This window comes from Diceros bicornis, chromosome 1 (assembly GCF_020826845.1).
Source record: "Diceros bicornis minor isolate mBicDic1 chromosome 1, mDicBic1.mat.cur, whole genome shotgun sequence".
Lineage (NCBI taxonomy): Eukaryota > Metazoa > Chordata > Mammalia > Perissodactyla > Rhinocerotidae > Diceros > Diceros bicornis.
This window is the reverse complement of record NC_080740.1, coordinates 32,688,849-32,703,090: the sequence shown is the minus strand read 5'-3', so window position 1 is coordinate 32,703,090 and position 14,242 is coordinate 32,688,849. Positions and strand designations below refer to the sequence as shown.

The 14,242-nt window shown below is 34.1% G+C and overlaps 1 protein-coding gene across 2 annotated transcripts in view; it reads left to right on the top strand.

The window, feature by feature from the left end:
* The window catches only part of PJA2 (praja ring finger ubiquitin ligase 2), a 70,855-nt gene that overhangs the window by 1,183 nt on the left and 55,430 nt on the right, over positions 1 to 14,242 (top strand). The window contains exon 2 of one of the 2 annotated variants that reach the window (XM_058538292.1): positions 1,870 to 2,082. The exons of the other annotated variant lie outside the window; for it this stretch is intronic. The gene's annotated coding sequence lies outside the window, so the exon portion shown is untranslated. The remainder of the gene's footprint in view (positions 1 to 1,869; positions 2,083 to 14,242) is intronic. 2 annotated transcript variants of the gene reach the window in all.

Genomic DNA, 14,242 nt, shown 5'->3' with positions numbered 1-14,242 from the left:
TTTTTATATGAAATAATTTGATTTTAAAAAATTAATTACAGGCGTGCCAGCTTGATGTAAAATTCAACAATATAGAAAAAGGATTTTTAGGTAAAATGTGAACATTTGTTTTCGTCTCCCAGTCCCACTGTAGTGTCTGGAGTTAATTTACTGTGCATCTTTCTAAATGCACTATTAAACATATGTACATTCATATAAAGTTTTTTGAGCAGAGGGGTGTGTCAAACACATTGGTATACCACTTGCTCTTTTCACTTCATTATATATTTTAGATATCTTTAATTGTAATATTTGCTTATTTTATATATAGGTCTCCCTAATACTTTTAAAGGCTAAGTGGTATTTCATTAGTTTGAATGGGCTATAATTTATTTAACCATTCCCTTACTGAAAGACATTTAAATTAATTGGTTTCTTAACTTTTTAATTTATTGATTGGTTTTTAATTACAAACTTTAAATCTCTCTAAATTCTAAAAATTAAAACAATATGGAAGAATGTAAGGTAAAAAGTGCAACTCTGACTTCCCCCTTGGTCCTACCTTCATCCTAAGAGTCAGCAGTTCAGGAAACTTCTGTCTGTACGTGATTATTTCTGGAGCACAGATTCTTAGAAATGGAATTACTGGGTTAAAGGGTATGCACATTTAAAATTTTGGTAACGATTTCTCCCTCCTTATTACTCTTTTCGGAATTATTCTTGACTGTTTCTTATGCATTTCTTCTCCAGATGAACTTTAGACTCAACTTGTAAATTAAATAAAAAATCCTTTGGTATTTTGAATGAGGTTGTATTGAAGTTTTAGCTTAATTTGGAGCGAACTGACCTTGTGATATTGAGTCTCTCCCCTCAGAAATGTATGTATGTATGGTTTGTCTCTCCATTTTATTCACAACTTGCTTTATATTCTTAGGGAAAGTTTTATAGTCTTTTTTCCGTATGTATACATTCCTTCTTAGTATTCCTAGCTGATTTATGATTTGATTGCTTGAGTGGATGGAAATGTGCAGTAACATTTCTCTCTTTTCTCTGGTTGTAAGAAAACTTTTGAATTTTTTTCTGTTTATTATGTGTCTAATCACTTTATTGAGTTGTTGATTATCTGAAAATATTCACAGTTTTATGGCTTTCTTTTCAATTTTTATAACTTAGGTGTTTTCCTCATTGCTTTGGCTATTATAAGTCCTATCTAATGTTGAATAGTAGCAGTGATAGCTAAAAACTTGGTGGTGGTTCTGACTTGAAGGGGAATGCTTCTGATGTTTTAGCATCAATTATGATGTTGCTGAAGCTTTCTGGTAGAGAATATTAAGTTAAAATGTTTTCTTCTAATCTTGGCGTTCCAAGATGATTTTATTGTTGTTTTTCATTTATGATGACATTTTAAAAAACCATAAATAGGTATTGAATGCTATTGATATTTTTGACATATTTTGAGTGGTTATATAAGGGCATCACCAGTATTGTCTGGTTAATGTTTTTCCAAGAGAGCTCCTTTTTAAAGAAGCAACTTTATTGAGGATAATTTACATACAGTGAAACGCATATGTAAAATATACCGCTCAGTGTGTTTCGGCAAATATGTACACCCATGTCACCACCACCATAATCAAGAGTAGAGTATTTTCATTACCACAATTAAGATATAGAATATTTCTGTCATCCCCAAAAGTTCCCTTCTGCCCTTTTGCGGTAAGTCACATTTTCACCCTCAGCCCCGTTTGTCCTCTTTTTCTCACTATAAATTGTTTTCATTTGTTCTAGATTTCATGTAAATGGGCTTATGTAATATGTACTCTTTTGCATCTGGCTTTTTTTCTCTCAGCGTGATGTTTTTGAGGGTCATCCATGTTTTTGTGTGTTTAACAGGTTCACGACTTTTTATTGCTGAGTGGTTCTACACGGTATTGATTTACCACAATTTGTTGACCATTTCACCTATTTATGGATATCTGGATTGTTTCCGGTTTGGGGCTGTTATTAATAAAGCTGCTGTGAACATTCATTCATGAGTTTTTGTGTGAACATATGTTTTTGTTTCTCTTGGGTGAATAGCTAGAGCTGGATTCGTTGGGTTGTACGGTAAGTGAATGTTTAAATATAAGAACTTGCCAAACTATTTCCCATTTTACAGTTTTAGTTGCTCTCCATCCTCAGCAACACTTGGTTATTTCAGTCTCTTTAATTTTAGTCCCTCTAGTGGGTATGTAATAGTATCACACTGTAATTTTAATTTATATTTATCTGATGATTAATGACGCCAAGAATTTGCTCATGTGTTTATGGGTCATTTGTACATCTTCCATTGTGAAGTATCTGTTCAAATCTTGTGCCCATTTTTAAACATGGGGTTGTTTGCCTTATTGAGTTGTAAGAATTCTTTATACATTTTTTATACAAGTCCTTTGACCCACACAAACGCATACACATAACGTTGCAGTTTGAGACTTACTTTTTCATTTTCCTAACTTTTTAAAATAGAGGCGCTTTTAATTTTGATTATTCAATTTGTCAATTTTTTTTCTGTGATTTGTATTTCAGTATTCTAAGTTTGGTTAATACAAAGTTGTGCAGATTTCCTCTTAAGTTTTCTTCTACAAGTTTATAGTTTTGGCTTTAATGTCAAGGTGTATCATCCATATTGAATTAATTTTTGTTGATGGCATGAGATAAGGGTCAAGGCTCATTTTCCCAGTTCTAGCACCATTTCTTGGGTGTACTTCCCCTTTCCCCATTGAATTAATTTAGTCAAAAATCGATTAACCATATATGTAAGTCTATTTCTGGACTATCCTTGTAATTATCATTTTGACAGTACCACATTGTCATGATTATTGTTGCTTTATAATAAGTCTTGAAATGAGGTAATGTGAGTCCTCCAACTTTATTCTTTTTCAAAATCATTTTGGCTATTCTAGTTCCTTTGCTTTTCCATAACATTTTTTAGAAGTGACTTCTTGGTTTCTGCAAAAAGTACTGTGAGGATGTTAATTTAGATTGTGTTGAATGCATTGATCTGTTTGGAAAGAACTGACATCTTAATGTTGAATCAATCAGTGAAGACAGGATATCTTCATTTATTTAAATCTTTGATTTTTTTCATCAGCATTTTGTAGTTTCAGCATACAGATATTGTTGCTCTTATTTTGTTAGGTTTATAACTAAGTATTTTATCACTTCTGATACTATTGTAATTGATAATTTTCTTAAATTTCAGTTTCTAGTTCGTTGATAGTATGTAGAAATACAGTTGGTTTTTGTATACTGTCCTTGAATCTGGCAACCTTGCTAAATTCACTTATTCTAGTAACTTTTGTTTTGTAGATTCTCTGGGATTTTTTTATGTAGATAATTATGTCATTTGTAAATATAGAACAATTTTATTTCTTTTGTTTTCAATTTATGTGTACACCTCCCCTACTTTTTCTTTCTTTTTTTTTTAATTGCCCTGGCTAGGACCTCTAGTATGTTGTTGAATAGGAGTAGTGAGAGTGGATATCCTTTTCTTGTTCGTGATCTTGAGAGGAAAGCTTTCAGTCTTTCGTTATTAAGTATAATAGGAACTTTTATCAAGCTAAGGATGTTCCCATTATGTTCCTAGATTGCTGAGAGTTTTCATCATGAGTGGACATTGAGTTTGGCCAGATGTTTTTACTGTATTGTTGAGATGTTCATGTGGTTTATCTTCTTTGATCCAGTAATAAGATGAATTACATTGATTTATTTTCAACTGTTGAGTCAACCTTGCATTCTCTAGATAAACTTCTCTTGGTCATGGTGTATTATCATTTTTATAAATTGGTGGATTAGATTTGCTAATATTTTGTTGGGTACTTTTTTGTATCTGTGTCCATGAAGGATGCCTTTTCATGTAGTTTTTGTCAGGGTAGTGCTTGCTGGCCTCATAGAGTTGGCAAGTGTTTCTTCCTCGTATTTTCTAAAACATTTTGCACAGGGTTAGTATTTATTTCATAAATGTTTGTTAGAATTTGCAAGCTAACCCATCTGGGCCTAGAGTTTTCTTTACTGAAAGATTTTAAAGGATAAATTCAATTGCTTTAATAGATATAGGATGATTAGGGTTATCTATTTCTTCTTGAAAGCTTTCACCTTTTGACTATATGAGTCACTTTTACCCACTATATGAGCTTTAGTAGTTGGGTCTTTCAAGGAATTTGTCTATTTTATGTGTTTATTGTCATAAAGTTGTTTCTTTATTATCCTTTTAATGTCTGTAGCATCTGTTGTGATGTCTTTTTCTTTCATTCCTGATATTGGCAGTGTGTCCTCTCTTTTGTCTTTGGTAGTTTGTTTCTCGGTTTATCAATTTTATTAATTTTTCCAAAGATTTAGCTTTTTGTTTTATTGCTTTTTTTTCATGTTTTCAATTTCATTGATTTCTGCTCTTTACCATTTCTTTTTGTATGATTTGGGTTTAAATCCTCTCTATTCTGATCTCTTAAGGTGTAAGCTTAGGCAATTAATTTGAGGGCTTTTTCTTCTTTTCCTTCTAAGCACTACTTTAGATGTTCCCACAAATTTTATGTTGATTTTGTCTATCTGTTTCTGTAATTGATTGCTATGTTTAATTTTGTTATAGACAAGATAACAATTTGTATAATTTCTTTAAAATTCTTTAAAGTTTGTTTTATAGCTCAGAATATGGTCAGTCTTGGTAGTTGTTCCATGTGCACTTTAAAATAATGTGTAGGGGCCAGCCAGGCGGCATAGTGGTTAAGTTTGCATGCCGCACCTCGGCGACCTGGGGTACCCACCACTCAGCAAGCCATGCTGTGGTGATGTCCCACATGCAAAATAGAGGAAAATGAGCACAGGTATTAGCTCAGGGCCAATCTTGCTCACCAAAAATAAAAAAAAAGATAAAATGTGTATTATGCTGCTTTTGGGTGAAGTAGTCTATGAATTCTGTATTCCATATTAAATTCTATATTTTATATTAAATATTCTGTAATTATCAGACCAAGTTGATTGATAGTGCTTGTTAGATTTTCTGTTTTCTTACTGAGGTTTTGTTGATCACTGCGAGAAGAGTTGAAGTCTCAGAGTATAATTGTAGATTTGTTTATTTCTCCTTGTTCTAACAGTTTTTGCTTCATGTATTTTGAACCTCTATTGTTGGGTGCATATGTATTTAGGATTGTTATGTCTTCTTGGTGAATTGACTTTTTTATTGTTATATGTCCCTCTTTATCTCTAGTAGTAGTTCGTCTTCTGAAGTCTGCTTTATCTGATATTAATATCGCCACTCCACTTTTCTGTCGATTAGTGTTTGCCTGATATATCTTTTTCAGTCTATGCCTTTATATTTAAAGTGGGTTTGCTGTAGACAACCCACCTTTTTTATCCTGACAATCTGGTTTTTTAGTTAGGTATTCAGGTCATTTACGTTTAATGTAATTATTGAAATAATTGGATTTAAATCTACCATCTTACTAGTTGTTCTCTATTAACGTATCTGCTCTCTGTTCTGTATTTTGAGTCCCTTTTATCTTCATTATTGTCTCGCTACTTATACTTATTTTGCTTCTTTGAAAAAAGTTATACTAGTTTGTGTATGATTTATGTTACACATCTTTAATTGCAGTCTATATTCAAGCAGTGTTATGCTACTTTTTATATAGTGTCAGAGCTCTACAACAGTATATATCCAGTTTTTCCTTACTATCTTTTGTGCTGTTATTGTCATGCATTTTACTTTTACATATGCCATAAATTCATAGCACCTTGCTACTATGTTTGCTTTAGAACTGCATTTTTCAGTATCTTAGTCACTAGCCAGTGTGACTATTTAACTTTAGATTTAGAATAGTTAGTATTAAATTAAGTTCAAATTAATTTCCTCTGTTGCACTAGCAATTTTCACGTGCTTAGTAGCCACGTGTAGCTTTTAGCTTTCATATTGAACTGTGTAAGATATAGAACGTTTCCATCATCTCAGAAAGTTCTATCAGGCAGTGCTACTTTACACAGTTCTGTTTTGAAGTAACTAAAAATAAGAAAAAAATATATTTTACATTTACCTTCACTTTAATTATTTTCAGAGTTCTGCATTTTCGTGTAGCATCAAGTGTCTGTTATTCTTTCTGCCTGAAGAACTTTATTTTACGTTTCTTGCAGTTCAGGTCTTCTGGTAACCAAGTCTCTTGGATTGGCTTGAAAGTACTTTATTTTACTTTGAAAAATTTCTTGCTGGGTATAGAATTCTTTGTTCACAGTGTATTTCTTACATTATTTTAAGAATGCCATTATGTCTTTTGCCTTGCATAGTTTCTGATGAGAAGTCGGTTGTAATTCTTATCTTCATTTCTCTGCATCAAAGATGTTTCCTTTATCATTGGGTGTTTATAGCAGGTTGAATATGATTTGTCTTGGGGAATGTGTGTGGGTGTGTGTGTTGTGTGTTTATCCTGCTTTTTGTAGGTGGTCACTGAGCTTCTTAGATTTATGTTTTGATTTCTTAAATCATTTTTGGAAATTTCTCATTTCTCATTTTTGGAACATTTTCTCTTCTAGTATTTCTTCTGCACCATTTACTCTCTCATCTCTGTGTGATATTCCAATTACATATGGTAGTTCATTTGTTATAGTCCCACAATTCTTGGAGGCTCTATTCTGGGTTTTTTTCCCTTACTTTTTTTTTTTTAAATCACTTTGTATCTCAGTTTGGGTAATTTCTCATGTCTTGGAGCTCATTTATGCTTTTCTTCTGTCTTGAAGCTCATTTATACTTTCCTTGACTAGTTTTTTGATGAGCCCGTAAAATGCATTCTTCATCACTGTTAATGTGTTTTTTTATTTCTTTATTTGCATTTCCATCTATTAAAATCCTTGATCTCTTTCCTAATCCTACACTAGGAGTAAACATTGTTTTTCTTTTACCCATCCCCTAGCCACAGTGGACAGTGTTTGCTGCTGCCCTCCTCCCAATGGTTTAAGGCTTTTTTTCTGTAACGTTGAAGGGTTCAGGTAGTGTTTCATTCCTTTTCCTTATTGGCAGTCACTCCCTTCCACCACTGAAAGATGGCCTCTTTAGTCTCCCAGCCTGTTCCCAATCTTTTCAGCACCCAGTAGAGATCCGTGGATAAGAGCCTGTGAGTGGGTGCCAACTTTCTATGTTTCTCCAATTCTCAGAGAGTCTATACTCTCATCTAACCCACAGTTTGTCTTTACCTGCAATATAATTGCCTGACAGAAGAAAACCTAAACACTGTTTAGAGGAAAGTAAGTTATCTAGAGCCTCTAGGAAATAACATCCAGCATACTGAAAGAATGCATTTTGTAATTTTTAGGGGAACCGCTAAGATAATGATACTAAAAAATGTATCAAACAAGCTGGTAGATGAAATAAAATGGGATGTAGAAAAAAATTTGATCGGTACCAAAGAAGTCAAGAAAGGAAGAATAAAGGAACAAAGAACAGAGGAGAAAAATGAAAATAGCAAGATGATACTTAAACCCATCTATATTGGTAATTATGTTAAATGTAAATGGAATATACACTACAATTGAAATACAAATATTGTTAGGCTTTATAAGTAAGACCAAACTATAATCTTTTTATAAAAAGAAACTTTAATTGTAAAGGCATAGATAAGATGAAAGTAAAAAGATGGAATAACCATGGTCTGCAAACACTCACCAAAAGATGCTAATGTGGCTATATTAACATTGTACAAAATAGACAAAGCAAGAAGTATTATAAGAGATAAAGGGGAAAATATAATGTGGTTCAAGTCATCAAGAAGACATAATAATCATGTGTGTGTTCACCTAGCAATATAGCTTCTGACTATAGAAGTTAATATGACTATCAGGAAAGATAGATATGCAGTCATAGCTAGAGATTTTAAATATACGTTTAAAGTAACTGACAGAACAGTTATATAAAAATATCAGTAAAGGAGCAGGAAATTTGAATGATATGATTAATCAACTGGATGTAATTGACTTTTATGGAATATTGTATCTAACAACTGAAGACTATGCCTTTTTGTTTTTTTAAGTACACTTGGGACATTTGCCAAAATATTCTGATCCTTAAAGAAGTATCATCAAATTTCAAAGAATTAAAATTATACAGTGCATATTTTCTGACCACTGTGGAATTAATTACAACTCAGTAACAGAAAAATAATTAGAAAGGCTTTAAGTGTTTGGAAATTAAGCAAGATATTTCTAATATTCCATGAATCAAAAACGAAGTCACAATGGAAATTAGAAAATATTTTGATCTGAAAAACAGCAAATATATTACATCAGAACTTGTGGAATGCAACTGAAGCAGTGCTTTGAGAGAACTTTATAGCTTTGTATACATATATTAGTAAAGGAGAACAGTTGAAAATCAATAGTCTAAGGGAGCAACTAAAGGGAGCAACAAATCAAACCCAAAGAAAGTGGAAAGAAGGAAATAGTAAATATAAAGGTAGATATCAGTGAAACAGAAAAGTTCTACAGTCAATTGAGAGGACTTTTTAAAAATAATAAGCCTGTAATGAAGTGATCGAGAAAAAAATGGGAGAAAACACAAATTACCAATACCAGCAATGAAAAAGGAGGCATTGCTATAGATCCTATAGATGTTAAATTGTTAGTATAGGGAAATCATGAACAACTTTATATTAATAACATTCAGTAACTTGAACGAAAGGTCATAATCTTTGAAAAGCACAACTTATCAAAACTGATACGTGAAGAAATGGAAACTAATGTTATATGTCAATTATACCTCAATTTTTTAAAAAATGAGTTATTTCTGGCTCCCAGCAGATGGGTCACAGGGTTATAGATTCAAGATTTCACTTGAAACTCTTCTTCTGGAAATTCAACTAATTTCGCTTTCCCTCTGCTTAAAACTTCATTTCAATCAGGTTTAAATTCTAAAAGTAAGTGTTCCTGATCCAGTAGCAGTTTTTTTTTTTTTTTTTGTGAGCAAGATTAGCCCTGAGCTAACATCCGTCGCCAATCCTCCTCTTTTTGCTGAGGAAGATTGGCTCTGGGCTAACACCGTGCCCAACTTCCTCTACTTTATATGGGACGCCACCGCAGCATGGCTTGACAAACAGTGCGTCAGTACGCGCCCAGGATCTGAACCTGCGAACCCTGGGCTGCCGCAGCGGAGCGCATGCACTTAACCGCTACGCCACCGGGCTGGCCCTGATCCAGTAGCAATTTAATGAGTATCTGCTAGGTGATAGGCGGAGTATAGGTACTAAGCAGCAGTTCTGACATTGCTAACAAGCAAAAGACCAGTATAATTCACTTTGATACTCACTTTGCATGCTGAGAATAAATAAACCTTTTAAAGGGGAAAAATATATTTTTGTGACATGATATTAGAAAATCTTTGTTCTAGTAATAGGTGGAAATATAAGAAAATCCAGTATCTAAGTACATGTAGTTTAAATTATTTGTATTTGTTATCTATTGCAGAATAAGTTGGTATGCTACCATAGACCTGGCAGCTTGGAACATTTATTATCTCATAGTTTCTGTGGGTCAGAAATTCAGGAGCAGCCTGGAGGGGTGGTTTTAGATCAAGGTCTCATGAGGTTGCCATCAAGACTTCAGATGACTGCGACTGTAGTCATCTGAAGTCTTGCTTGGAGCTGAAGGATCTGCTTCCTAGGTGGTTCATTCACATGGCTGTTGCGAGAAGACCTCAGTTCTTTCTGGCTCTTTGTAGGAACTGCCATTTCCTCATCGTGTGAACTTTTCCATGGGACTTCTTGAGTGATCTCATGATGTAGCAGCGGACTTCTCCCAGAGAGTGAGCTGAGAGAGAGCAAGGAGGAAGCCATACTGCCTTTTATGCCCTAGTCTTGTACATCACACACTGTCATTTCTATCACATTGTCTTCATTAGAAACAAGTCACTGAGTACAGCCCACATTTAAGGGAAGCAAATTAGGCTTCGCTTTTTGAAGGGAGAAATAGCAAAGAATTTGTGGACATATTTTAAAATCCCCACATTGTTCTAATAGAGGTATGGTGATGTTACTGGAGTGGTTAGCCTACATTGCAAAAATAATAATAAATGTGTTTTAAATATTATACAGGCTATGTTATTGGTTGACTGCTCTGTGGAATAGAAGTATGATGATACTGAAGGCAATTCAAGATGTAGGCGTAGTATGTACCAACTTCAGTGTATATTGTGTTCATTTAGGTATATGAGCACTCATTATTCTATTTGCTAGTCTTTTGCATTCATTACTATTTAGATTCTTTTGCATTCATTACTATTTAGATTTTTATTTTTGTTAATTACTTCTACCACTAGCTTTCATTTAACTTGTGTATCAGAGTTGGGGTTTGAATCCAAGTATACCCAGCACTTAGCCCTCTCTTTCATTATATTTCTGCATTTCCGTCAGAGAAAACAGTACAGACTTGTCATTCATTCATTTGTCCATTCGTTCAGCAACATACTATGTTAGACAATATACTGGACAGTACATTCAGTAGACACAGTGCATTCAAATAAAAATAAAACAAGGCCTTTGTCTTTAAATTTACCGGTCTTTAAATTCTTTCCCTTGCTTTTTTCTCCCATGCTTTTCCTTGTATTCTTTTGAAGGTTGTTTCTATGGCTCGTCTAGACTAGCTGCTGGCGTACTATCCCAGTTAAGATGATAAGTGATGACTTCTAGGTCAATAATTGGAAGATCTAGAATTAATACTTCCCTAATTCACCCCTTTAATTCTTAGCAACACATTTATATAGTTTTTTATTTAATAATTTGTAAGAAGTATGTAAAAACTCCAAAGCATTTGAAATGAATAATTGTCGCAAGTAGAGAGGAGTCATATGTTATTTATTAGGTGAATAGTACAAGGAGCAAGAGACTAATTCAGCAAAGGAAACATCTCTTTAGAGAAAACTCAGAGGCTGAATGTTTCCAGTTCACTTTAGATACAGATTTGGGACTGATGAATTAATCATTTTAATGTTGACACACAACTATGGTCTTTATTTCTTTTTATTCATCCTTTTTCCTCTTTGTTCTGCTTTTTTTTTTCTTTTTTTAAACATTTGTTTTTTGAGGAAGATTGGCCCTGAGCTAACATCTGTTGCCAATCTTCCTTTTTTTTTTTTCTTTTTTCTCCCCAAAGCCCCAGTAGATAGTTGTATGTCTACATACAACTAGTTGTATATCTTTCTAGTTGCTCTATGTGGGATGCCGCCTCAGCATGGCTTGATGAGTGGTGCTTAGGTCTGCGCCCGGGGTCCAAACCAGCAAATCCCGGGTTGCTGAACTAGAGCATGCAAACTTAACCGCTACGCCACCAGGGTGGCCCCTTTTTTCTTTTTTATACTTCAGAGATAGGAATGAGATAACACTGTTGAGGACACTTGACTGTAGCTGGCCTCAGATGAAATAGAGATAATTAGTATCTACAGAGAGATACTAGTCTACATTTTATTCATGAGACAAGAACTACTATTGAAAATAATAATAATTTAAAAAGCAGAGAACAAGAAACTGCAAGAAATTTAAAAAAAGATTATTATAGGGAATACTGGAAGGCTGGAGGTAAAAGTGGATGAAGTCTACCATTCCATAGAGTGAAAATAAAGAAAAGTTTAGAGACAAAAGATTAATCTGTGAGGGCCAAATACAGGGAAAATAAAAAGGAGAAAAAGAGGACATCTCTGAGACAAACTGACATGATTCTTTAAATTAAAACAGCCCAACCAGAGCTGTGTAGGGGAAATTAAAAAATGGCCTGCCCCTAAGAAAGCCCTTGTGAAATTATAGAATACCATTTTATTAAGAGGAGATCTTAGATATTCTAGGGAGAAAAATTGGTTTACTTAAAAAAGAATGAGAAATAAGTTGGTAGGACACTTTCTTAACAGCAACATGAGATGTTAGAAAACAGTGCCTTTCAGAGTTTAGAAAAATGATTTTGTCTGAAACTATACCCAAAGTATGAGGGAAAGATGAATGTACTTCAAGATATGCAAGAACTCAAACTTTACCTCTTTGCATAAAATTTCTGAAACAATTACTTGAGAATCTTCTAGTAAAGACAAAAAACAAGGAGAACACAGGATTCAAATCAGAGGACCCAGCTCAGAAGTACAATCAAAAGATTTCACAGAAGTAGCTAGGTAATGGGCCTTGAAAACAAGTAGATTAAATTTAGATCAGGATGTTGGAGGGCTCTGAAGAGTATTTTTAAGAAGAAAGTGGAATCACGTTAAAGAAAAGTATGATTAAGAAACAGGGTGATTCTCATGATTTCTGTACTCTTTCCAGTTCCTTTCCTCTCACTGTCTCTTAACAGCGTTCTGATCAGGCTTTTACTCCCACCATTCTATCAAAGGTGCCCTTGTCAGGATCTCCGGTATCTTCCATTTTGCTTAGTCCAGTGACCAGTTACAGGTCCTCATCATACTGTACCTTTTAGCAGCATTTGGCACAGTGGATCACTTCTTCTGTCTGAAGCACTTTCTTCATTTGACATCCACATTCTTGGATTTTTCTTTTCTCTCACTGGCCTCTCTGTCAGTTTTTCTGGTACTTCTTCTTCTCTAGCCTCTTAATGTTGGATCATCTCAAGGCTCAGTCCTTGAACTTCTTTCCTTCTCCAAGTAAACTTAGATGTCTCGTCCAAGTTCATGCCTTTTTGAATATTATCTATATCCTGATAACTCCCAAATTATACCAGCAGCTCAGAATTCTCCAGTCAACCCCAGGTTCCTATTTAACATTTCTACTTGAAAGTCTAATAGATATCTCAAATTTAACACATCCAAAACTAAAGATATCTTCTCTAAATCTTCCACAAATTTTCCTACGTCAGTTAATAGCAGCTCTATTTTTCTGGTTGCCCAGGTTATAAACCTGAAAGTTAACCTCAACCCCTTACCTTCTTTCATAACCTGTATCAGAAAATCTTCTTGGCTCTACTTTCATAATATATCCAGAATCTGACCATTTCTCACCACCTGTATTTTTATCCTGGTCTAAACCACTGTGATCTCTTGCCACTATTATTTCACTAGCTTTGTAGGTGGGCTCCCCTGCCTTTGACCTTGTTCCCCTTCAGTCTATTCAACACAGTAGCCCAAGTGTTCCTGTTAAAACAGAAGTTAGATAATATCCCTTCTCTGCTTACAATCTTCAGTTGTTTTCCATCTCAGAATAAAACATGCATTTCTTGCATTTTCCTATAAAGGCCTGTGTGATCTCCTCCAACTCCCTAATTAATTTTCTAACCTCATCTGTTACTTTCTCTCATACTCATTCCATCCCAAGACTACTTGCTATGATCACTTCTGGAAGTTCTCACCTCAGGATCTGTTTATTCTGCTTGGAATGTTCTTTCCTCAGATTTACACATGACTCCGTCTCTCACAGGTGTTTGCTCAAATGATCCCTTCTTAGTGAGATCTTCCCTAATCACCTTATTTTAAATTGCATATCCCCAGCAACTCTTTATTCTCTGCTTTATTTTGTTCCATAGTATGTATTATCTAACATATATCTATTAATTATTTATTTGTTTTGTTTAGTGTCTACACCCCGTTCTGTAATTTTAGGAGGGCAGGAATATTTGTCCACTTTTTTGGTTGTTGTATCCTCAGCACTGAAAATAGTGCCTGAAGCATGGTAGAAGAAAGCTTTATTCCAAAGAAAAGGCTTTGGGTAAAATACTCGTGAACTTAAATCTATGGCCATTCCTTTAAGATTGCCATGTACTGTGCTGTGAATCTGTGAAGATTCAAGTTATTTCAGATTATTTTTCTTATTATTAAAACAATTAGAGCTTGTGTTTTTGCCGGTATGGTAAGATTATGTGTTTGATATTCCTTTACGCTTGTGCTCTTGCTGACAATCTGACTTGATTCAGATATGTTAGAGGAGCACAACCTGCTGCTGGATTTATAATTTATATGGGAGAATGTGTGTGTGTACGCTTAATGTGCATTAACATATAGCCGTCCATGGCTGAACGATAACATATACAATTAAATTCATTTGCAGAACTGTCATCTTCTGATACATGTGAGTTGGTGGTAGGCAGTTAGCAATAGCTCAAGTGTTTAAGTAAATAAGGTGTTTAAATAAAAAATAAGCCCCTTACCAAACTTTAAAAAAAACACAGTTTGCAGCTTTTGAAATAGTAAATAAACGGATTAATTTCACAATAGAAGATCTTTTTATATATGTTATATGGTAAATTTTAGTTTTTCTAGTTTAGAATAGGT